The sequence below is a fragment of the Glossina fuscipes genome, unplaced genomic scaffold (assembly GCF_014805625.2).
Source record: "Glossina fuscipes isolate IAEA_lab_2018 unplaced genomic scaffold, Yale_Gfus_2 133, whole genome shotgun sequence".
NCBI lineage: Eukaryota > Metazoa > Arthropoda > Insecta > Diptera > Glossinidae > Glossina > Glossina fuscipes.
Window position 1 is genome coordinate 1,665,588 of NW_023998476.1, and position 23,184 is coordinate 1,688,771.

At 33.4% G+C, this 23,184-nt stretch overlaps 1 protein-coding gene across 2 annotated transcripts in view; it reads left to right on the top strand.

The window, feature by feature from the left end:
- The first annotated feature begins 20,075 nt into the window (after positions 1-20,075).
- Positions 20,076-23,184, top strand: part of LOC119640916 (5-hydroxytryptamine receptor) — a 176,335-nt gene continuing 173,226 nt past the window's right edge. For both annotated transcript variants that reach the window (XM_038039258.1, XM_038039263.1), the window contains exon 1: positions 20,076-20,440. The gene's annotated coding sequence lies outside the window, so the exon portion shown is untranslated. The remainder of the gene's footprint in view (positions 20,441-23,184) is intronic.

A 23,184-nucleotide genomic window follows, 5' to 3' on the forward strand; every position in this document is an offset into this window, starting at 1 on the left:
TTATTTATATTAGAGCCGATAGCCTCTGCTGCTAGTGCTCAATGTCTTTTTTTTTTTTTAGTCTAAGAATTTATTTCATTAGACTAAAATTATAATAATAATAATAATAATACAATTAAATGTTATAACATTTATATATTTTAAGTCATCATCTTTGAGCGATACAATCAAAAATTAATTCCATGGAAATGTAAAAATACATTGTATCCGCACACTCCAAAAAATCATGGGATCAATATTAAGAACACAGATGTTTTGCTTAACTACCGAATGTTAAAAAGACTTTTTTTACATTATAATTTTATCGACGTTTAATATATGTAAACATATTTTATTTTTTCTTTTTATCTGTTGTTTATTATCTGTTCGTCATATTTAATAATATTTCGTGACACGCAGCTAAAAACAAGTAAGGTGGAATTCTTAATACTCAGTGCCTCTAACTTCCAAAACATCTTTTTACAATCGCTAACTTTACATAATATATCCGTCAATAATTCTCGGAACTAAGTTTAGTTTCCTTTAGTTAGTAATGGAATTACTCTGACACATTTCTAACTATTCGACGCCTTTTTATACCCATGACCGAAGGGCGAGTCTACATTCATTCTCTCAAGACGTTTGCAAAGCCCAGAAGGAAGCATTAGAGACCCCGGAAAGTAAATATATTCCCGATCACTATTAAAATCTGAATTGATTTAAGTATGTACGTGAAAATTTTCCACAAGAATCTGGAATTTCCTTCGTTATTGACTTTTCGAAGAACGCGCCAAAGTGCACATGCCTCTACGATAAAAATTTTTATTTTAAAGAAATCAACTGCGCCCACTATTTATTATAGAGTATAAGAATTTTGTTATTTTACTCTTTTTGTTTTTTCCGTGGTACACGGTGATGGGTATAAAAGATTTGGTCCAATTGAATTTGCCAAGAGCTCAAAAGACGTTTCAATTTCCGGAATGGTCTTGTCATTTGATTCATAACATTCTCCCTTGAGTATCCCTTTGAGAGTCGAAAGCAAATAACAGTCGCTGTGCTCTACTGTAAGGAGACGCGAGGCCGATTTGGAAAATAGCTATCTCATGAAAAATTTCTTACGTACAAATGCGAATGCACTATTTTTTCATGTGTTTTGCATTTCAACTTGAAGTTTTTGCAATAAATTTTGGAACATATTCTCCCTACAGATAACGTTAATTTCTTTTCATTAGCATCGCAAGCGTCATTATCACTTATCTGTTTAAGCAATGTTTAGAGTAAATTTTCTTTCATTCTAAGGCAGTGAAAGGGTAAGCAGCTTTTTGTGGCGAACGCTTCTCGGAGCGCTTATTACGATTCGGTGATTAGTGACTAGACTCGTGAAACTACTTAAAAACCAGTTTTATGTGACTTTTGTGCAATATTCACAACTTTTTTTATGATTAGCCATCTACTGCATAAGTAATCTTTTTGAACGTTCGCCTTGAAGATGGAAACATTAGGCACGATGGGTACGATCAGTGCCGGTTTTGATTATTCCGAAGACGGGTAGATGGTTAAAAAATGATGAGTCGTCATAGCATATTTGGCGGTAAGCAAGTAATTCCAGGATAAGCGAGTGGGAATGCTGAGAAAAACGTGTAGTCCTGTTAAAGGACTTAATTGGTGGATAAATCTCATTTTTCTCTGTATAATACTTGTCGTGTGTGTACGCAACCATAACACAGCCCACATTACGCCGATGCTTGAATCTAACGAGAGTTTTGTACACAATTTCGCCGCCCAGGAGTATTTGAGCGCCAAGCAAAGTTTGGAAGCTTTCGCCTACAAATGCAAGTTATACTGTGGCTAGATATACGTGGCGCAAAGTCTACGTATATTGATTGCAGTGGAGTACTTTTTGCGCCGCTTTATAAAACTTCAGCCTTTTGGTGCTTCTGTCGACACTTCGACCACATCGAACATCGTTATGTGTTCTCATGGTTAGAAATCAGCAATTGCCGATTCTTCTACCTTGACGCACATCACTTTTCTTATGATTTAGAAGATAACTTAGCGTTCCGGCAGTGTTAAGGAGGTAGGTACAAGGAGAAAATATTCTTCTAAGGAAAGCATTTAGATTGTTACCATATTTCCTTTTTATAATGTCCTCTTTTCCATAATAACTTACATGAAAAGAAATTATTTTACGGCCATAGGCAGAAATAAAATCTTTTGCAACATAAAATATTTAATGCGTTTTCGCGGAAATCTCTCCCAATTTCACGCTTGTATGACTGAATGAAATAATTCTAAAATGTTTTACATAGTTACTAGCGCCAAAAGCCCGCTATCGAAGATATTTATTCCAACTTGCTACGACATGCTGCCAGGCAGCTATGTTTGGAAACCTAATTTAAAGTAAAGAGCTCATTACTTTTTAGAGAGGTTGCCTGTTGCCTTGCAAACACAGGGATAAATCGTACACATCCTACTGTTGGTGTTATATGTAATTAGGAGGAGAAATAGATTTTAAATGCGCATTGACATGCGACAGCTACGGGTACTTTTACAAACAATTTTTAATGACATTGACTGTGAAACTTCTTTTAGCCGCTTATTATTTTACGGTTGAAGTAGGAAATACCTAAAATATATTTCTAAAATGATTTTTAATAAAGCGTTCAAAGTGTAAGTAGACGCGAAACATTTAGAATGTTAATGAAATGGCATTCATTCCGTATCATATTTCCTTCTTTGACAAAGTAGTGTTTATTATGATTAAAAGATTTTTTTTTTTATTTTATTTTAGGGATAAACTTTGATTTAATCGTAATAAAGTATTTTTGAAATTGTTTTTCCTCGATTTTGACTCTCAAAGGGCATTAATAGGAAGCCATAAGCACGACTGCATTAACCTAAGAAGAAAGAAATGGAAAAATTGAAAGCCATTATGCACAGAAAATTTTAAATTGCTCATGGTGACGTTGTTTTACTACCGAAGGAACTGTTTTTTTCATCTTCTCTTTTCTTATTTCTCTTCATTTTATTACCCATTAAACGCGTATGTGTTTATGGATATTAAAATTTTATTTTTACTTTTAAGTTAATACTATATCCTGTTACTTATTGCGCTTATATGTTGGCTGCAAATATTTGAAAAATTTAATCAAAAAATGGTAAGCAAGAAAACATTGACGGATCATCGACACACGTACATACTTATGCATAGACATGCGATGCACTGTTAATTCTTAGGCATGAGAGTTTCTATTGAAAGAAATCTTAAAACAAATGTTTGGAATTTTCATTTAAATACACGCTAGACATGCACGCACGCACGCATCCATACGGATTAAAACGAATTCAAATAAAAGAGTACATAAAGCAAACATACAAGATACGCCTTTATATGGTGTATGCGTGGATGTATGTATGTATGTATGTATTAATGTATGTATGTATATATGTATGTATGTATGAATATGTGTATAGTAAAAAAAAGCAAACTTTGTTATTTTAATGGCTCGGCCAGAAAATAACTTTATTCGCCCTTAAAATTCACTCAAGCAAATGACTGCAGGCGAACGTAATGTTTCACCAGGCATTTGCTAACCATCGTTACGTTATTTATTTCGATAAGGCCACTAAAAGCATCTCAAGCAGATTAAAAATTGTATAGACTACATTGAAAGGAGAAACATTCATAGAATTTGAAATGATGAGGGTTTTTATGAACGCGCGCAAAAAAAAAAGAAAAATATCAAGAAAACTGACGAACCAAACCACAACGCCAAAGGAAACTTATATCCATAGCGACTACTGCTTTACATAGAAAAAAAAAAAAAGAAAAAAATTTGTCAAAATTTTGTTAAATAACACAAATGCGGCATTGCTGCTGGTAGAAGCATTCGTTAATCTATCGTTCGTAATGCTTTCTCCATTTTTTACTTCTTTTTTTTCGTTTTTAAGCTTTATTACAAAACATTCATTCGCAGTTACGCTGTTAAACGAAATTTGTATTATTTCATCTATACGTTAATCCAGTCTATTGTGTAACGGGCACTTTATGATTTCTGCTGCTTGTGCCGCTCCTTATTTCGTAATTTGTTCGTATTGGATTTTGTGTACTTTTTGGATATTTTATTTCACAATACAGCTCGTGCGAAAACATTTGCTTAAAATGACTCAGACAGTTTATTAAATTTACATGAATTCCATACCGATTCGAATAATGAGTTGCTCGGATACCCTCTGTACTCTTACTTACTTGTTATTTCACATACGATTCCTCATCAAATATAGACTTAAGTAACTTTTAACACTACAATACACTTATGCTTATGTATATATATATATATATATATATTTACATGCAAATCTATATACGTCTTAACACGTATGAACGAGCATAAATCACTGGGCCAGAAAATGATGAATGCATCTCAAATGATGCTGATGCTGCAGATGAGTTCTTAAACACACAGCATTTTTGGGTCAATTGAAATGGAAATAAATGAAAAGCGCGAAAACTTTAATGTATATATATGTATATATATATATTTTGCAGTCTTTGCGCCTCTATAGAGCGAACATGTAATTAAAATAGGAGCTTTTTCACTTTTGTTCACAAAAGGGTATAAATTATTGAGAAAATTAGAAAGATATCTGTACTCATCTGGAAGTAATACTTGGATACCTTAGACCCTTATTATATTTATTCAAAATCGTACAATTTATTGCTCTCAATAAATGTATCGATTTGCTGTTTGATATTTAGACTGGATATTTAGGGTAAATATATTTTAGAAATGTTTTCCGTATACTTAACAAGTGGTTTTTTTACATGCGTGTTACAGTTTTTGCATTTCGTGTGCTTTCGTTTGTCAAATACTCACAAATATTTTCATATCTACCTTAAGGAATTTATAGCAGAACACACGTTTCGCTACATACGACGACAATGATTATGATTATAGCGCGCAGGCTAACCTCAAAATAAACGAAAGAAGAGAAAAATCTAAATGCTATATAAGTTAAATCAACTAAATTCCAAAAGCAAAACGATCATATTGCTAACTGCGTCGGCTATTGACTCAATATTAAAAATAATGAAATAAAAGACAAAACTCGATGTAAACACTGACTTTGATCACATAGACGAACAGAACTAAAAGTCAATGCTTAAGGTGAGTGCTTGCCTTGGTGGCTCAAACGCACGATATCCGTTGACGCATCTGGAAATATAGGTGCGCGAGCTTTAAGGCAGGTGGGCAAAGTCAAGGAGCAAATGCCCAAAAGAACGCGAAGAAACGTTTTAGTTGAGCAGGTGCGTTTAATATCATATTGTAAATTTTTTTTTTTTTGCGGAAAAATCTCTTTTGGTTGATGTTCGAACGGTATAGTTTTTATAGGATCCCTTATATAAGAGCGGCATGTAATGTAATTTTTCTTGTATTTTTCTGCTGATATATCAACAATTGCCCATTGTTTCCTTTTAAAGGCATGCTTCCCGTGGCAGCCGTTAAATAACATATCCCAAACTTTACGCAAGATTTCAATTCTATGTTTTTTGAGTTCTTGAAGTTATTTAAGTTATGGACTAGACTTAACAAGCATTTACTTTGTGTCGAGCAAAGAAACCCCAATATTAATGAGACTCACTGTATTTATATGCGTCTATATATATTTATGTATATATATATTTTTTAATGGAACCAATCACTCCGTATATGTGCCATAGTGGCTGCACCCGGAGAAATTTTCTGATATATTCCATTGTTCATGGTAGTAAGTTATACGTACAGAACAAAAAATGAGTAAATTATAACATTATGTCGATATATTTTGGTGACTTGTGTAGAAAAAATTATCCAAAAATATGCCAAACTTAACTACCTATTGCACTGACAGTGAAAATACTACCATTTTCTCCTAATTAGTCGACGTCGCATTTTGCAATTAATTGAAAGAAATCCCTTTGAAAATGAGTGAGAAATACTTCCTACAACGGGATAAAAAATGTTCCTCTGTTTTTGTTATAGAAAGAAAATCAATTTTATCAAAAAAGCAGTGCATGAAAAACTTTAGCGTTTTTTTTTCGACAAATTATAATCGTTTTTATTCAAAGACACATTTCGGATATTTCGTGCTCTAAACTAATTTTGTAAATTTAAGTAAAAATATAGGGAAAAAGCTTGCGTTATACAGCAAAAAGACTAAATTCTATATAAACTCAATATCTGACAAGTACTGCTTGGTTGCCTTTGATCGTAGAGATCGCACAAAAACGCACTTTACGATCTAAACAAGCTTTTCAAGTCGCAGAGATTTTAGTAGACTTCGCCAGGACAAAGAAACAAATAAAACCTTGTACACCGTCTGCCCAAATTGTATGACAACAAAGAAAAACCAGTACGAAAATTATATTCGCTCGCCAGCGACTCTTATTTTATAAGGTGTGTATGCGGTGCTTACGCATAACAAACAACAAGCACGGAAAGCAAAGGTGTTCACAATTTTTGCTCCGTAAACGTGTAGGGCTTGCAAGCGGGGTCTTTTCAAAGTTTGAATTACTTTCGAATTCTTTTGAAAATTTGTATGCAATATCTTCATTTTTTGTGAATGAGAGACATTTTACCACAGACAGTACACTATTGCGCTGGCGGAAAGGTAGACAGGCGAACATTAGAGAAAAAGGCTACCTTTTATTGCTGGTGTAAAGCGGAGGTAATCCCTTCGCGATACTGTAGACGTGTACTTCGATTTGGCCCATTTCCACTACCAACTTGTGTGCAGGATCTTTCAATGCTTCTGCCAAATTTGAAGTCGATAGCTTCTGTTCTGCGAAATCGATGCTTTTAACAGATATTACACAGCCGGACAGATGCGCAGGCAGACATGCTTAAATCGAGTTAGAATTTGATGCTGATCCCCTAGACGTTGCAAAAATTTTGAATAATGAACATTCACCTCAATCCTCGGTTATGAGTATAATAAAATGTAATTTTCGACGAAGTCATAAAGGGGTCATCATATTAAAGATTAGTAAAATAATTTCTAGAACTCCAAAATGCATGCCGACGTCAGTTTAATGGGCCAAATCGGGCAAACGACACGCCCACAGTTTCACGTAAACCATGGGCGATGCTGTAGCACCTGTAAAAAGAAAGGGAAAACACGCCAACGGCTACTTACAATGTATCAAAATTGAATTTTGTTTTCAATACCTTTGTAAGGTGCGAGAAGAACCTTCAAAAACTCGATAAAGTACATAAATTTTGGACCAGTTTCAAATTTGGAACGCATCTAAACATGTCCGTCTGTTCGTTTGTCGGTTAAAATTTCATCTCACTTCGTAAATAAGCGTCTTCACGCTACTTTTGTGCCACTTTTGTTTATTTCAGACCTAAGGAAAAAATTCGAACTTCGCGTGTTGATCAAATGTTGTTTTTGGATGAGAAAAATAATCGCATAAAAATTGCAAACATGGGTTTGAAAAGAATTGCAGCAAACTGGTGTTGTTATGCTTGCTCCAGGAAAGATCAGAAATATCGTGAAAATTATTTTCAATACTTGTAATTGCAAAATTGCATAAACTAAAATCCACCCACAGTATTCTCCAGATGTGGCTGTCGGTGGCTATTATCACTTTTCAACTGTTTTGATGAAAAAGACTTGGAACGATGGGGTTATTGTCGAAACTGAAGCGTATTTTGCGGGTTGCGTTTTATAAAAAAACCATCGAACTGATTGTGAAACGCTTAAGTCAGATCTAAACTAACGGTTTAAATCGAATATTGTATAAATTATAATTAAGTTTGAATGTTTTGCTACGTAATACCTGAACTCGCTGGCCAACACGCTTACATTCTTAGGCCCGTTAGACGTTTATAACCAAGGAACGCTTCAACTTGCGATTAATAAATTGTCAAACTCATCAAAATTGTAAAACAATGCCTTCTTAAGGGTCTTAATCGATCAGACAACTCTATGTATTTGAATTCGGGATTTTGTCGTGAAGGTGTCAGATGCAGGAATTTCTAGTTTATTTTTTGGCAAAACAAAAAATTCTAAACAAATGTGTATCTGTTTATGTGATACAAATACATTAAAAATTATGTTGTATAGTCCTCAGACCGAAACGACATATATACGCGTGAGATGTACAAGCGTGCCCGGTATGTGTTCCGAAATGGTTAACAAACTTAAATTTAAAGAGAAGAGAACGAAGAAAAGTAAGTCAAATAGTTCTTTATATGAACGATAAAGCATCCATGCTTGCCTTCATGTTATGTCAAAGCATTGTGCATAAAAATGCCACAATATTAATTAAAATAAATGTGATTCATGCAGAAGATTTCACTACGATAGAAAAGTAAATAAGAAAAGTTTTGATTAAAAGCTTCTGCACACAACTGTCTGCAAATGACTGAGAGTTTTACCACCAATTTCTTATGACGAAATTAGGGTTAAAATGTTTATGACATAAATGCTTAAAAATCATTTTTTCCAGCAAACGCAACACTTTCCTAATTCTTGAAATTTAAAAAGTTTTTTTAATCAAAAATTAGATAACAAAGTTATCTATAGATAGAAAGTTATACTCGGCGGGCGCCGAATCTCGTTTACTCACAACGATGTTTTTCGCATTCTAGCCTCCAAGTTATTTCATATCTCCCATATCGTTAGTATTATTAAGAAAAATGTAATCACGATATGGGCAGATAATATATCTTCATTTAAGGAGAGTACAAAATGGTTGCAAACATTCGGTCTGGTTTGGCTTATGATAAGAAAGCATAAAACCTAAAAAAAGTGTAAAAGAAAAACAGAATTTAATCACTTGTAAGTTTATGTGGGCATGGCGGGTGTTTTTCATTCTTGCACGTAACGAGTAGAATGAGTCGTAAAGTATGTGTGGAGACTTTCAGTTCTCTAACTTTTATCAATTCCGACGAACGAGAAAAAATCCAAAAATTTTTGTCAAAAAAAAACGGAGTTGCGTTCAGTTTACACTCCACTGCGCGCAACCGTTCCGACATGATTTAGACCATATTCAATACCAATCTACGTGCAGAAACTTCCAATGTTTCTGTCAAATGTGAAGTCGATATCTTCATTTTTGCGACCAAGAGAGTGTCAACAACGCACACTACCCAGCCACAGACATGGCTAAATCAATTCAGACTTTTACGCTGATTAAGAATATATATACTTTATAGGGTATCTGAAGCTCTCTGTTGTGTGTTACATACATTTCGGGAAAAAAACAATATGAGTGTGCCCCCATTCTACAGTAGTCAGTATAAAATCTGGACAGATTAGGAAAATAAAAAATATATGAACATACAAACATATTGAAACGTTAAAATCGTGCGAATAATTCTTACGTAAAACTCATCTTCCTTTTACGACTTCCGTTCAAGTACTGCATGTAATTGGCTCGAAGGAAAGTTCCGTCGTAGTTTACTTCAGCGAATAATTTTATTTATTAGGTCAAGGCAAGAAGGCAGAATATGTTGTGTGCGGTTTTATTACTTAACGTACTTTGTGTGAGATATAATTCTCATTGGTTAGGTGCCAAGTACCTGAGGTATAAAGCGAAGCTGATAAAGTTCACTTAAGGTATCGTGGTTGATATAAGTTGCAGAGAGGAAGCAACGGATTAGTTGCTTGTAAAAATTTACGTGACAAAATTTCGGATTCAAAGAAGATCTCCGATTTAGGCGAGAAAAGGCCTGTTGTGGTCTACGTTGAAGAACATCCCACATCTAACCCTTTTGCGAATGTAAAACAACTCGCTATTCATCATACGGTTGGCGAGGAACACATCAAACATCTTCAAATTCAAATATTTTGTTTAAAATACGACAGTGCTTGCCCGTCCACCTTTTGTATGTGGTGTGTGATATAAAAACAATTACTTCGTGAATTACGAACAAGAAGTTCTTTTAGCGCGAATCTATCAAAGATATAAAGACTTAGCTTAAATCGTTCGCAAAATGATGAAACGTTCACCCTGTATTCGGTATTTCAAGTGTACTTACAGGCGCGCTTTCTCCACAGCGTTTATCATACTACGTCGTATTGAAGTTTTTGAATTAATTATTCAAACTTTCCTCACTCAAATCTTGCCCTCATTCAAAATCAACTGACTAACTTCGGCATAGACGCCAGTTGACGCTGCACCCACTGGTGAAGATCTGAACATTAACAAGATGAATTCGGATTTGAGAAAATAACGCTGTCTCTTTTTCAACGAGCTTGAAATTTTTTGGTTTAAGCGTACCAATGGTTAAATCAGCGAGCGTTACACATTAAGACTACTCACGATGGATTGTTGATACACTCTGCGACGTTCATGCTCTAAGTATCATGAAACATTAAGTTTACATTCGATGATAACGTTTCAATAATTTCACGAGGGCATTCAATAGTTACACACTCTGTTTGCACACATCACCAGAGTTTGGTCATCGCATACAGTGTTAAACTTGCGAGCTTTTTATGGTCTCAAGTACACGCAAGTATATTATTACCAACATATGTTTAGTGCAAAATATGTGCGTGCGGCGATGACTGCTTTCTTTCGTCTTTCCCATCCATCCACCTGCTTATCGCAATGAAAATTCTAATGGCAACGCGTTTTGAGCCTCAGTTTCTTGTAATATGTAAAGTTTAAAAAGTAGCCATGATATGACCTTTCACCCGGCTATAACAGCAAATATCGAAGACAGAGTTTACAAAATTATTCATCATTTTTTTTTTTTTTTTTTTTTTTTAATATGCCCTGGCGACCAGTCACAAAGAAAGGTGAGGAGAGAAGAAGAGCTAAAAGGTAGCATGCCCAATCGGTGAGTGTTTTGCCCTCAGCGAGTGGGCGTTTACTGCAGTTATGGTGAGACATGCTCTACCGTATTGAGATTTGAACTTATGAATCTTAGCTTAGCAGTCGCGATGATTGAAAAATTGTTTGACTTACATCGCCAAATAATCAAAAAGAGCTTTCATTCTTCAAACGATCCGTATTCTGGGGTTGATCATAAAAGATGCTAGACGGCTTTTTTTACTTTATTTTGCTAAACTATAAATAAAAAAACTTTTATTTAAAACATCAAAGTTTTAAAAAGTGTTCTGCCGACATTTACAATGGACTACATACTGCAACAGTGTCCTAATCTTTATGATCGCATAATAGAATAATTTAGGTTGTTTGCATGTAACGGATTACAGAGGGTATTCCATTTCAAGCTTAACTAATTGTAATGTGAATAAAATAAGCATAAGTTAACACATTTAATCTTTTCTCTGCTTATGTCAAATAACACCGTGACATGGTAAACAAATAAAATTCATATATATTACGCGTGCACAAAGTTCACAAGTCAGTTTAACTCTAGTAAGCTCTCCTCACTTTCTCCTTCTTAACACTAAAACACTGTTTGTATGCATATCTACCAACGCAATAAAATCAAAAAAAAAAAATTAAGTTTTTTGAGCGTTTATTACATACATTTAAGGGCATATTTAGTTACATGTCTTCACAAAAACAGTTAAATTTCTTTTGATATTTTCCTTCCTTCTATCTTCTCCATCATCTGTGGCAGTTTATATTTCCGAGAAGTGAAAACAAACTACTGCCACAACTAACAACATTTAACGACATCGGTTGACGGCGAAAACTAAGTTAATTAAGTTCGGTGGAATATTTGCCTTTTTTTGTTTGAAAACAAATAAAAACTTTTAACAAATCGTTTTTATTTATTAATATTCTGATATACATATTTCTTTCTTTTTTTTTTTTAAAGCCACCTTCGAGGAAACTGCGGCAAGTAATATTAGTTTTATCACTGCATTTGTAATGCCGAAATGTGCACAGTAAAAATAGCGTAGATAGCGTTAACATTTGTGACGAGGTTAAATATTAAGAAACGGATCGTTAAACGTTGAAAATGCTTGTCACAACCCTTCTCAGTGAACGAATAGTCAAAGGATCTCGATGGTCATAAGTTCATTTCGCAAATGCACCAGAGTTTTCAACAAAGCCAATGGTCTTAGATGCCCGTACTACAAGACTTTATTCTCCAAAAAGTTATTTCTCTGGCTAAATTAGTTATAATAGCAATAAGTAGACGAATGGTGTGGAAATATGATTGCGGTCGTGTCAAAGTTATACGCAGTGCAAAATGATCTGATTCTCCGAACATAATCTTGCAGTAGTGCTCGGCTTCTTTCACTTTTCAAATTAAACATTCGTCAGAAAAATGGTTCCGGTTTTGCCATTTTTTAGTATTTAGCATTCAATCCACATGCGCTTAATAATCTCCTCATATATCTCAATTTTATTATCTTTCTTTCCAACCTGGAAAAATTGCCGGAAATACACTACTTGCATTAGCAAAAGTTTTTTTAGTTTGAAGCCGCGATACGCTATGACTTTGACTAAAGACATGCAAAATCGCATGTTTCCAGATTTCGTCCAGGTATTCGATAAAAATACAATTGACGAAACTTTTCAAATGGGAGTCTTAAAGTAAAATAAGGTTTTTTTCTAAAATGCTCGCAAAGAGTATGGATGTTCTTGGGTTTGTCCTAGTTTGAGGGACCAATACCGTCTATATATTGGCTTGTTTGGAAAGTCACTTCGTTTTTTGATGCGTTTCACTTTTCAAATTTGAAAGAGGGCCAACTAAAAACTATTGTCTAGAACCAAATAAAGTTTTTCATTAGCAAGTCTTAGTATATCAGCTGTCAAAATATGGAATGTTTATGCAGCTTAAGTAACAAATTGGCTGCAAGGCACTACAAGTCTCTTGTGGTAACAAAAAATAAACTAAATTTTCGAACTCATGATTTGCGTGATAAGTTAGTCTCGCGGAGTGAGTTTTGTGCGGTAAATCACTTATAGCGCACCTTCTCTTCGTTCTTGTAAAACAAACACGAAGCAAAAACGGAGTAGGGTTGCCAGATTCAAAGTACGAAAGACGATTCTAAGTGCCAATCCCATTTTTTAGTTGAAGCGAAATTTGCAAACTAAGAAAGAGCATGGCAAGACGATGTTATTGTTGGACCGTAGTAGGATAATCATAAATGATAATCATAATAAATTTTGAATAACGTGTCTTGCCAGGAATTCGTTGTGAGGGCCGAACGTCTACAATTCTTTTTGTTATTGTTTCTTTACTCACATACAATCTTTGCTTTGCCTTGCAATCAGTTAAAATCAGATATCATAACTTATTTACTTTATACTTTTCTGCTGCTGTTGAAGGTAAATAAAATTCGGTTTATGCCACTCATTAAGTTCCTCTTATTCCCGCATACTAGACATGTCAACACCCATTATAGGTTTACCTATTTGTCTAAACGTTTCAATTGCCGTATATCTTTATTTTTTTTTTATTTTTTATAGTTTGCAAAGTAAACGAATATGTATTTAATGGCAAAAACATAGTTTTTATACCCATCTGTAGAAAAATATCCGAAATTTTTCTAAATACAGTTATTTATAATAAAATGATTTTCAACAAAATATATAAAAAAAAAAAAAACATTAAAACATTTTTTTTAGGTTTTGTTAGATGGATTCTTATGCATATGCATGGAATTGAAAATCAAATTATATTCAATTTCAGAAATTGATTTAATTCATCGGTGACATTTTAATAATTTTATTTAAATAAAAATATGAGAAAATGTATGTCTTTGTCTCTATGCATACGCATTTGCCGAATTCATTCAATTTCGATTCGATTTTATTTGCTTTCCACATTCATTGGGGCCGCACATCACATCAAAGATACAAAATGGCAAGCATAACGTTTGCACGACTTATTAATTTAATTAATGTTTTGAATATGATTGAAATTTTTATTGAATTCGTCGCTTTGTACGCGTTACGGCAATTTACGTTAAAAAATTTTGAAACGAATTTCAAATGATATACAAAAAAAAGACAGAAAATAAAGCAACATGTGCTTAATTGCCCTCGAAAGAAGAAGAAAAACAATGAGAAAAAACAACATACAAAAAGTTGCCACATAGCAATGATTGTGTTTACAAATCTGTTCAAACTGAAACTATAAAGTTACCGAGTAAGCCTTGGCATATGTGATAACTAATTACGGGAATCGCAGTGACACCAAAATTGCTCGAAATAAATTTAGACAATATAAATAAATAGAGGAGAAAAATTTCCATTTTTAAATTTTGCGAACAACGAAAGATAATTATTGGAATTTTGTGTATATATGCATGAACTTAGTGATTAACTTGAAACAATTTAATTAAAGTGACTTAGCTAAAAAAATATCAATGGTATTGAGAAAATCGTACGTAAAGCTTGAAAAGATCAACTAAGAGGGTAACGCGTCACCGTGGGTGCCAGTCATTTATTAAGTGAATCTAATTTTCTTTTTACACGAATTTCTTTTGCATGAAATTAAATTTAACATGAGTTAAAGACAAAAAATTTTCTTTTTACACGAACTGTTCTGCTTTAACGCGAACTACAATATGCACATTTCGGCAAAATCCTCAACCGCTTCAATCTGATGACAATCGACAGGAAATGCACCGTAACCCAGCCTACCTTTGCAGCTGTATTGAAACATTTTCTTGATTGTTTTTTTTTTCTTTTTGATTTAATTTTTCTCTCTTTATTTGTTGTCTGTAATTTACACAATGCTGCTTTTTATAAATTTGTAGGGATATTGAAGTATATTGTAAATGGAACTTATCCATGTGTGAATCTCAGCCCAAGATATTTAAACACCATTGTAGGAAAGTTATTTTATATTTGTCCTTAATATTTAAAGTTTTAAAGTTTTTTATAATTTAGGAAATTTATTGAAAATTATAGCAATAGTGATCTCTTCGCATACTTATATTCGTACACTAAAAAAAAAAAAACGTTTATCCATTATTTCATCCCTGCTGGTTTGTATTTTGGTTTTATCCAAAATTTCGCATCCTTGGGAACTAACAATTTTATTCTCGTACGAAACTCATGGAGGTTTTAATACAACAAAATTTTCATTTAATTGCCCATATATAGATTTCTTAATATTTATTGTAAACTGTTTTAAATCATTTTCTTTGTTTTTATTTTCTTTCTTTTCCTTTGGCCACCTAACACACATCTGCTGGCTAGCGATGTGCCGCAAAAAGTTTTCTTTTCTGCTCACGTTCTACTTCAGCGATGATCAACACCGCCTCCTCACGTTAATTTTATTTCAAAAAACTACATTTATGCTATACAGACGGACTTCGGACTCTGTTCTCTGTTCATAATTCTCTCTTTTAACAGTGCTACTATGTGAGGAGAGAACTATGAGGAGAGATCTTAATGAACGGAATGCAATTATTGTGAACAGCAGGGACAAAGCCAACGAACGGAAACCAGCTACACACATATACGCGTTACAAACTCTAACAAGAATTTTTTAATATTATTTAATATTTATTGTACTTTTAATTTGCTTTTTTAGATCTGGAACCTATCTACTATTTTTCCATTTATATATTATTTTATGCCAGTTTTTTTTTGGAAGAATTTTCTTACACGAATTTTTTGGAATGTACCAGCCGTATAAAAAGAGCATTAGAAGTACTTGTAAAGCTAATCTCATGTTATTGGGCTTTATATAGTTCGCGGTAATTCCCAGTATAGTTATGCAAGCCCGAATGCTTAAGGGGGAGGCTATTACGTTAGCAAATTGTTAAGTGTCTTCTGTTTGACGTTCCGATTGGCTCTATTGGCCCATAAGATTGACTGCTGTAACATCTTCCGCGTTCTGCAAAACGCGGAAAGTGTTATCTGATAAAGTAACTGCGAGTAACAATCGGGTCGCGAGTCGCCACGCTGGTTTCTCTTCGTTAGTACGAAAACTATAACTGTTTGCCACCATTAATACATAAAGCATAACTGTTTACCAAAATCGTTCTGCCCCGTTATAATTCGAATAACTCGCATTTGCACTCAAGATTGAAATATTTACTTAATAAGGATTCACATGCTATACTTAAGAATACTCATACAGAAGAGAGAGTGATAAATTTGGTTTTTTTTCTTGTTTTAAATTGTTGCATTATTAACGCTGTTGGCAATATTCAATTTAAATGAAAGAGGAAGAAGCATAACAAGACTGCAATTTTTTTTTTTTTTTTTTTTGATTAGTAGTTATTTTCTTTTAACAACGAACTTATTAAATAAACCAATTGATTAAAGAGTAATATTTTGGAAAAAAAAGAAATCTAGAAATGACATCAGACAATAATTTTGTTAAATAATAATGGCCTCTTCGATTCCTAAGACGACATCGCCAGTCAAGCACCGCGTAAATAATCAACGTGCAGTAGCAGCCAATAAATCTATAAATTTGGAAGAAATAGAAATTTTACCCTACGAAATATATCGCTTTTCAAGTTTTTCAACAAACTATGTGCCCGAGTGAGTTGTCGTCCTATGTTTTGTAGAAGATCTTTGTTGTGATTAAAATGTGTGGCGGCAGGCGTTTATTTTTTTTTTTTTGCATAAACTGCAATTTGCATAACTGGTCATTTTTGTTGTTGTTGGTGTCAAACTGTTACACAAATAAATGCAAGAAGTAACGCATGTTTATAATTGTTTGTGTTGGCGACTTTCCCACACTTTCAAAGAAAAAAAAAAAAAAGGAAAAAATTTGATAAGAAAAGAAAACAAGCAATTAGTAACGGCTATTGTGATCATATTGATTGTTTGAAATGCTTTCCTAATGTTTCTTTTTGTTGTCTTAAAAGATCATTTTAAGTACAGCCAATTCTTATTTTCCATGTTTTGAAGGACAAGTCTGTTCCACGACCAAACTATGGTTAATTAATTGAAGTTTCTCAACGAACTTAACTTATCAGGCAGATAATTCTACACTTGAAAAGATTTCCCCCGATCGGCTTAGCAATGAGAGTTTGAGCATTGTCATGTTAGAATATCCATTGGTCTAGCGTAAACCTTTGAAGGCAATAAAAAGCAAGCAACAGTGGGCAACAGAGTTCCCAAGTGTAAATATCTCAGGTGAAACGATTGATGACAAATAAAATAGTCAACGAGTTTTAGATATTGCTGCACAATACCTTTCAACAATTACCCTATGGGCTCTAGATATGTAGGGAAATGCAAGGATCTGAAATTACGACATAATGGAAGGGGAACTAGATCTCGATATTTAATGTAATAATTGAAAGTACCTCTCAGTAAGCTCTAACCAAATGTTGAGATGTAATCTCTATGCCTGATAATGAAATCTTTCGCAGTTTGTTAATGGTGATTTCAGGAGAGGCACATTTCAATTTCCAGACAATTTTCAGGCATTTCCCAACTTTTTGACTTTTGCAATGGTTCTTAATGGTTCTTAACTTGGAGAGGGTCATTTTTGAACTACTTATTTAAGTAATTTCTAGTCACATTAAAAAATTTATGTTTTAACCGGAAATTGAAGTTTTTGCAGTTTCTACTAAAAGTTGCCTATAATTTCGTATAACGGCAATATCTTATATTGCTTTCCGCTTAGAGAATACCATTGCTCGTGAGTTTCCCCCAGTAAAACCTAAATGCACCTAAACATGTTGTGTGTATAATATTCATTCCGAGTTTGCGGAATTGAATATATCGCTTACAAATTTGGAAAAGAATTCGGGAGGGATCTAAGCTTTACACAGGACCCGCCCACACGTCTATGGAACAAGGACTTTTATGCTGAAAATGAAAAAAAATCAGCTGCGCCCACTTCAAATTCCAACCATCTGAGAAAATACAAATTCCATACAATTGAGAATGTTTGAATAAATTTCTTTACATGTATTGTGCCGATTTAGAGAATAAGCGTATACAATTATCAAGAATTTTGCATGTATTGTGGGACTTTAGAGAATAAACGCATATTCGTTCTCAATCATTCAACAGGCCTTTCGATGCGAGATTAAGCGTATATATTCTCAATAATAATTGTATACAAATTCCAACGATCTAAGAAAATACAAATTCCATACAATTGAGAATGTTTGAATAAATTTCTTTACTGAGATTCGATTATGGTTATATGTGCATTTTCACAGAGATGTATCAACACAACGTTTAGTGTTCTATTTAGAAGATGTTCTGATTATACAAACATGGCGGAGCTTTTTACGTTTAACTGAAATGGGTTTCCGAATCACTATAGTTTGCGATGACCAGAGATGAGGATTATTTCCACTGCAAGATGTCGCAATTGCCATAAAGCAATTGAAAGTTCAGCAGTCCGTTTTCATTAACGAAGGCCCATTTGAGTATGTCTATGCGCTGCACTACTTCTGTTAATATTATATTCAATAGGAGCGCATGTTTTCAACATGAAAAAGAACTTACGATGTTATGTTATGCTGATGTACTCACAATCACTTCTGAGTTGATTTAAGCCTTGTTGGTCGCACGGTAGTCCGCTCATTAGTGTGAATATTTATGTCACAATATACAAAGTGTTTTGACAATTTTGTTACATGTTTTGACCGAAAAGTGAACGGTATTAAAAGTGGCTCGCATCGTGGTACCGCTGCCATGTAAGGCTCACTCTCGCCACTGAAAATGTCGTCGTATGAAATAAAAAAATTACTTTCAAATTTCATGATGGTGAAAAATGGACATATTGGCTTTGAATACAGAAAGTTTGGAAGACGCGTGACCATTTCCTAAGAACCCTCTCCTCTCTCCTGCTTTCTATGAAGTCAAAGTTTAATTCTAAAGATTTTATGACAGAAATACGTCTAAATGGTTATCCGACATGTGAATATCCTCTGATAAGTTTGGACTACATAGATCTACTTGTTGGACGCCTCACGAAAACAATCCTTTCTACGGCAAGAAAGAATGATTCCTAATGTATTATGATGGAAGTAAATTAAAAATTTTACAAGTCGGAATGACGTGGGGTACTGAAACGTCAGTGTAACTCGCTTATAATATTTTAAATTATTTATCCACATTTTGTATCATAAAACCGATATTCAAAACTTGAAGTTTTTACCTCGTTAGGCTTAGATCCATTCCCTTTTATCTTATAAGTAAATCTTATAAGTAAATACTTATAAGAGAATCTAAGTGTGTTTTCTTGCTATGCAAGTAATTACATCTTTAAAGGTTTTTTGCAAAAATTGACTTGAACTATCTATCTATAGCGAGAACACATATTGTTGCTTTAATATTTCATAGAAAAGTTCTTCAGTAAGTACTCCTTGTAACTAGACACACAATTAATTATTAGCCAACTGCCTACTGACATAATTCTTTCCACACGTTCTATATTGTTTGAAAAGAAGTTTTTTTGATGTTTATCACGCAGCAGTGACAATATTATGATAACACTAACGTTTCCTATGCATGAAATGAAATTCGAGGAAAATCCACAAGTGTGGCAAAACACAAACAATACGACCCTACGTATTCTCTACACACGATGGAGAAATTTTACACACTTTATATTGAAAAAGAAAAAAAAAAAATTAATTTCGAATTTTGTGCTTTGTACAGACAAGTCTTCACGTTTCGAATCGAAAATGAAAACCGCTCTCTTAGTCTCTTAGTTATTGCAAAAGAGAACGAATTAAGATAGAATAAAAGAGAAGACAACTAACTACATGTAAACAAATCTAAGGACAAGTGCACATGTATGTTATGAGAAAACTCGGAGATTATCTGAAAAGAAATGACGTATGTATATATCGGTATATTTTGCGTGTTAATGTTGCTATAATTATTTGAAACATAAACTGTTCTCGTGGGACCGGATTTTTCGAAATCTGAAAGATAAACTTTACACAGCTGTGCGAACAAACGTCATCATCACGTCACACAGTCCCTCAAAAACATAATTTCTTTAAAAGGCTCCCTTGTTAGTGATAAACACTTGAAATTTATCGCCAGTTTACCAAATGAACTGCATGCATTAAGTCGTGCTTCAACAGCGGTCGCAATTTTACGCGAGTTATGTTATAAAAACATTCACACACACACACACCCACACATACACACACACACACAGAAAAGTTATCGATGTTAAGTGAAAATTTTTTAATGAAAAAAAAATAAAAAATAATAATAATAGTAATAATGAAGTAAAAACTTATGCATATCTAAATATGAATGAAATTGAAAATTTTAAATATTCGATTATTAAGTGTTGATCAAAAATCGGAAACCATTTTCGTAGCATCAAGTGTTGCCTAAGTGATAAGAGAATTTTAAAAATTCATATGAAGTTAAAAAATTTATTTTAGAAAAAAAAATTCGTAAACAAATAAGTGTAAAAAGAAGAAAAAAAAATTCATTACTTTAATGAAGTGTCGCCAAAGCTCGCAAACTGAAGCAAACTGTTGCCGCTTTAATATTACGAAAAATTAATTTCAAATTTTTTGCATAACGCTCTCTACAAAATTTTTTGCGGGATTAATGTTTACATGCAATACAAAGGTAAAAGGAAAAAAATGCATTAACCCTTTAAATGACCTAAGAAGAGTAAATTATTCATTTATTATTTGTTTTAATATTTACTGAACGTTTCGCATTTAATTTTGACATTTTGTAAATTTTAACTAAAATTGTTTATTTATTTAAAGACACAATCAATTGGATATACATGCATACACACATAAAATGCACGCTTCCTGATGCGTAACACAATTCATTGGCCATACTGTACATGTGTACAAAATACAAAAATAAATAATACAACATATTGATTATTTACATACACGAACGTCAACATCAATTGAACATTAGAAGGGAAAGATAAACATAATAAATTAAAAAAAAAAAAAAAATCATTCATTTCAACAGCGCATTAGCATAACAATCGTTAGAATGTTTCAGGTTTTTTTTTTTTTTTGACGAAAGGAAATTAAATTGAATTTAATTGTAAGAGAAACTTTGAAAAAGAATTTCTAATTTTTTTAATAATGAAAATGAAAATGAAAATACTTTGCTAGAAAGCCGTCGCCGATTCATGTCAGCCATGAAAGCAAAGAACGCGCCTTACTTTGCTTACTCGGCAACTCATACGGATTGTATTTTACAATGATTTTATTAATTGTTAAATTTAAAACTAAAATCTAAGGCAATGTTCAAGTATTCGTCTCAGTGTTTCCTGCCTTGAGTGTTCCTCCACAGGATCTTAAGAAGACTCGAATTGATTAAGTGGAGTCGAAACCTTACACAAATCAAGCATTTGCACATTTTATAAAGTCTTTGAGAAGTAGTGTAGACTGATATAAAGAGATAAACAAAACTACTATATAATTATATGAGTAGCAACAGTAGCCGATTAAATAAGAACCAAGTCGGTGTTCGGGGGTTTAAATCTCAAGTGCCATAGATAATTACTTTGGTCGTGACTATAATGAGTGGTCACAGCTCACACATTTTGCAGCCACCACGTTTCCTATCCCTTTCTCTTTCCTCACTTCTTTCTGACCGCATCGTGTACCCTGAGTAAGTGGGTAGTCCTACTAAAAAAAGATATAGGATATATGTATAACTGAAGAGTAATCGCATTCACTTGTGGAGTTCGCCATTAGAGTTTACTTTCCTTAGCTGTTTTTCTCTCTGTTTTTTGTATTTAATAAGGCACTGAGAACTAGGCACGGTAGGCACGAAAAACGAATATTCGCTTTCGCGACTTGTATATATTTGAGGTGTAAATGAAAACATAAGGAACAGCGGGAATAATAATACTAAGCAGGTTGTACTGTCTTGTTGGCTTACAATGGAATATTAAATTAATGCAAACACAAATTTTTATGCATCATATCTCACACAAATTTTACTTTAAATATCTTAGAAATCTGTTCAATCGAACCTGATAAAGTCTTTTCAAAGTTTGTGTATAAGTTCCTCCACTCCTATGTGTTCTTTTTTTTGTGATTTATTAGTGACTATGTATCGAAATATTTTCTGCAACGAATTCATTGCATCTGGGCTTTCCAACCGCAAAATGCATAGTGAAAGCTTCTGTCTATCAAAGTAAGCCATCGTGGTCACGACACAGAAGTATAGGTACCGGTTAATAATAAAAGCTTTGCCTTTAAAAACTGTTGATAACATAGATGACTGTAGACTCATCTAACTTTAATCTTTAATTTAGCAATTACTCTATAAAGCTATACCATGGATCGTGTGAAAAATGACATTCTATAGATAACGAAAAAGACAACATTGCGTCATCTATTAATATAATCGAGTGTGAATGAGTTTTGAAATTGACTTTTGAAACATCTGCAAACGAATTTGTTACACTTTACGATGTCACTTCGGTTGAGGCAACAACGCTTTTCAAGCTTAGGAACAACAACTATGTGGCGTTGATGGTGAAGCTGCTTTGGAAAGATCAATGGCTTACTCGATTTAATTTTGCAAATTTCAATGTGAAACCCTTACAAAAAATTAAGGAATCAGTCTCCATATTTGGCTACTATACGCATCATGATGCTAAAACGAAACGCAGTCAAGCTATTCTTGAGAATACAAGTTATGATTGAAGAAAAGTGAACTATTTTCGACAGTAACGAAGAAAAACGATTATGGTTAAGTTGAATAAAACTCTGTAAACGGTCACAAAATCCAGATTAACGTTAGGTAAGATAGGGTTTGGGTTTGTTGTTAATGGAAGCAAATAACGCAACATGAGCTGCTCCAATCTGAGTCGACGGTTTGTTTCAGTTTTAGTTCCAGTCAAATGATGAGTTTGAACCGCGCAGTTGATATTAACCAGTTAATTGTGCCGATCTCTTTAGCGATATGCTCGTGTACTTGTCAAACGCAAAATATATGTCATATGAGATTAGGTTAAAATGAAAAAGCTTGGTCAGAAGTCAAAAATATTTTCTAAAATACGTTATTATGGCACATTCATAGTAATGAAATTTGATGAGGTTAAAGGCAAAAGGCGTCGTCTTCATTTACGACAATGCGAGATTACACACTTTTTTAATGAGTGGATAAGAATTGGCGTAGCTCGTTGGGAAAGTTTTGAAGCACTTGACAATGAAGGACGTTGAGAACAGCCTATCATAATTTCAATACAAATTGTTTCGAAATCCCTCACAATTAATTTTAAAGCCTACTCATTCTTCGTTTCGGACCAAAAGCAATGCAGTCAAGTCAGACCATAATCATATTTAATCGTTTTTTTTTTATTTATTTTTTTTTTTATTTCAAAC